This window comes from Apium graveolens, unplaced genomic scaffold, assembly GCF_009905375.1.
Source record: "Apium graveolens cultivar Ventura unplaced genomic scaffold, ASM990537v1 ctg3933, whole genome shotgun sequence".
In the NCBI taxonomy this organism is placed as follows: Eukaryota; Viridiplantae; Streptophyta; class Magnoliopsida; order Apiales; family Apiaceae; genus Apium; species Apium graveolens.
This window is the reverse complement of record NW_027418329.1, coordinates 15,865-19,830: the sequence shown is the minus strand read 5'-3', so window position 1 is coordinate 19,830 and position 3,966 is coordinate 15,865.

Sequence of the window (3,966 nt, the reverse complement as noted above, 5' to 3'; positions counted from 1 at the left end):
GAGGAGACAAGAAAGCAAGAAATTAAGAAATTGGATGAAAGAAGTAACCTTCAAAAATGTGAAGTTTATGTAACACCTGTGACTTGATGCCCAAACGGGAGACACCAAGTATAAAAGATATCCCAACATTGAGATGATTGTTGAGATAAACAACAAAAGTAAATGAGGATTTTGTAAGAAGAAGTTCACGTTAAACACGACCAATATCTTCCAGAATATCCTTGTTATCATTACCAAATTGGGAAAGAAAAATGGATAACCGTTGTTATCTTTTAGAGGCCATATGGATTGACCTCAGTTTGAATAAGGATGCTATTATGAAATTAGGTATAGACTATCGAGGTGGGAATAATTGAATAAGATACCCTTATCAGGGATAAATGACTTGATTTATCCATGGACGGATGCAAGTACCTTTTTAAAGGTGGAAACAAGGTTAAAACCTCGATAACTTGAGATGAACCATAGGGGAATGCATAAAGGTTGGAATTTCACCCTTAATAGGGATGTTCTGAGTTTGGGTAGTACGGAATGAAGGACTAAGGTAACAATAACCTTTAAAGATCAGTGGAGAAAGTTTTCAGAAGTATATAGACAATGGTTCTGGTATTAATAAATGGTATTTTGATATGCCTTGTACCTAGGGAATACAGGAGGAACGATTCAAGGAAAACCCTCGAGTTTTTTTTGATAAATTAAACCCTCGAGATTTTACAAGAAGTGAGGTAAAAATTAAGTTTTCCAAATAGAAATTTTGGTAAAGGAAATACGGCATAATAATAATAATGCCAAATAGGGCACGTGTTAAACCATAAGAAGGTATAGATCGACCCAATGAAGGTCGAGATTGGTGAAAATAGCAGGGACCCAAGATAAGAGACGTCCTAAGTATGATCGAGCGTCAGCCACGATGACGTTCATATGTAAAGACTAAGGAAATGACTTATGGAAAAATGGTGATATTTTTTTCTCACCAGGACTTAAGAAGAGAATTTTCACATAAGCAGTGATTGGAAATGAGGTAGAAAATTTAGTTGAAGGTGGTTCAAATGACATTGATTGTAAGGAAATATTACTATCAGGAAAGGCCAATGAGGTGGCTGATACTTTAAGTGTAAGAGAGCAATTATAGGCTCTCATACCAAGGGAATACAGTAATGTTGGTTACAGCCTCGAAGGTTGTATTATAGTGTGGAAGATTGACATTCCTTCTGATGATTGTGTGATACTCAACCGTAATAGTAGTTTGATAAGGGTGTAATTCCTGTCATCGCTGTAAGCGGGCTACCTATATTAGAAGGTCCTATTTTGAGATAAGTCAGGACCATGTTATGAAAGGATTAAATGAACCCTTGAGTTTCAGTTTCCTATTGAGTACATATGATTAAGAATGGTATTAACCTGCTACCGTTACTTTGATTGAAACTCTTCTGCAATTTTATCTGCTTTATGTCATATAGACGTCAAGTTCTGAAAATGTTTTACCAATGGTGATTATGTTACTTCTTTAAAAGATTTCGATACGACATGTACGGATTCTGTATGATTAGCTATTGAGATCCCGAGAAAGGTGAATGCCTACAGTAGGTCAACGGTGGACCGTAGTAATGTAGCAGTGATTCTGCGAGCAATGAGTCTATTACAACTATCAGGTTGTACTGGATATTGAGATTAAGTACAACTAATCGGGTCGTACTAATGTATAAGTTATCAGTGATAGACTAACTAAGTCAATTATTTACCTATTGAATATTTATTCCTTCTTATCGACAGAGGGTCGTATTACTATACGAGAAAAGTTATGGTGCAAAGGTAGAATTCTAGTAACAATAATGTCTAGAATGAAATCCTAGATTCGATTTTCGATGTCGAGGGTGTTTCAAAGGGATTGTTTAGGAGCTCGGACAAGAGCATAGGTCTATAGAGCGATGGACGGAATAGCAAAAATATTTAAGCATGTGAACTGTGATGCGATAATACTTGATATCGATATATATACACATATATATGTGTTTCGTTCTCTGGTGATAAACCTCTGTAGTTCAGAGGTAGATTCCAGGCCAGATATTTTGTGACCATATATTTTTATATATAATTCTCTTAAATTCGTTCTTTTCTCTCCTTTTCATTTCGTGTAAACTGAGATGGATAACCCTTCCAGAAGGGGCGATATTTCCGAAAGACTATCTATCTGTGTGATAGAAGCCTAGTAGGATACCACATGTTGTTTAATTTCTTGTAGAGTACTAAAGGTTGGCCACCTTCTATACTAACTATGTGATGTAACAAGTGTTCATGATCATAGTGATCTCTCAATAAATTCTTTTACTTATATATGATAAATCAAGCTTTCGAAGATAGAAGCAACTAGAAAAGGAGTGGTCTGAGTATGATGGTATTTAGAATAGAAATGCGTTAATGATGCTAAGGTTGAAACATTTATTAAAAGGTTATAGAACGCTAACGAGCAAAAATGTAACCAGTATAGTATTAGGTACAGAAGATAGTAACGATTACGAACTGGAAAAGAATGAGTTTTAAGAAGCAAAAGCTATAGCACTGGGAGTTATGATCAGAATCTGTGTGATAGTCTCGAAAGGGAGTTGGAATGATCACTTAGCACAGATCGAGTTTTCTTACGACAATCGATTTTATGTCAGTATCATGATGATGCATTATGAGGTCCTTTAGGCTACACAATGCCAATCTCCCTTGTATTTGGATGAAGTTGGAGAGCGCAAGATGCTGGGCCCTAAGTGGTCTAAAGAACCAAGGATATAGTGGATTTAATCAGAGAACGACTGGTAGCAGCCCGAGATCCACTGAAGAAGTATGCGGTTTGTCCCAAAAGGGGCAAGGAATATGGAGTAGGGAACCTAGTGCTGTTAAAGGTACCCCCTTGATAAAGATTGATGAGGTTTGGAAAGAAAGGAAAGCTAACACATAATTTATTGAACCCTTGGAGATATTAAGACATATTGGGAAGTTAGCATATGAGCTAGCCCTACCCCTGAACCTGTAGCAAGTTCATAACATGTTCCAAGTATCAATGTTAAGGAAGTATAATATGAATATTAGACATATAAGGGAATACGAGTGCATGGACATGCAACCAGATTTAACCTATGTCGAGCAACCATGAAAGGTTATAGATCGAAAAGGAATAAGTGCTTAAGAACAGGGTTATCAAACTAGTCAGAGTTTAGTGGTAGAACCACAATATGGGAAAATTGACTTGAGAATTAGAAAGTGTAATGCTAGGAAAGTATCCCCAATTGTTTTTATCTGATTCCGAGACATAATCATTTTAAGGAGGGGAGACTGTAATAACCCAAATATTTGGAAATTTTTGAAACTCTCATGAATAGTAACTTTTGCGGATATTGCTGATTGAGTAAAATTATCAGACCATCCTATGTAGGGATTCTTTAATTGATATTCTGAGATCATATTAGTATTCCATGTATGTAAAGGTCTTCAGAATTCGAATTTGAACACTTTGATTTTTCCCAAAAATCCAACAGTAATAAGATCCTGGATATGATCCCTCAAACGATTAACGAGAACGAGAGTTAAGCGAACTGTAAAAAAAATAAATGACCAAGGGGAAAGCACATGCAAGTAGCATGGTAAGGAAGCTTCCAAGAGAAGCTAAAAGATGTGGTTGTAGGTAAAGACACCCTCACACCGTGATATTGTGACGTGGCAAAGGAATGATACAAGCAATGACATAAGCAAGTGATGTCATCACTTTATCAAGATATTTGTTGAAGAATCATCCTGGCACCAAGGATTTCTTTCTCATTTCCCAAGAAAAACCAAGCAAGAAAAAGCTCTCCCCCATTTCCTTCTTCTTCCATTCGACCTTTTCATAGAAATAGTGATATAGATTTTCAAAACGCAAGCTCTAGGCCATGAAAAATTACAAGGTTTGTTTATTTGGATCCCATATTTCATAACTTAGTT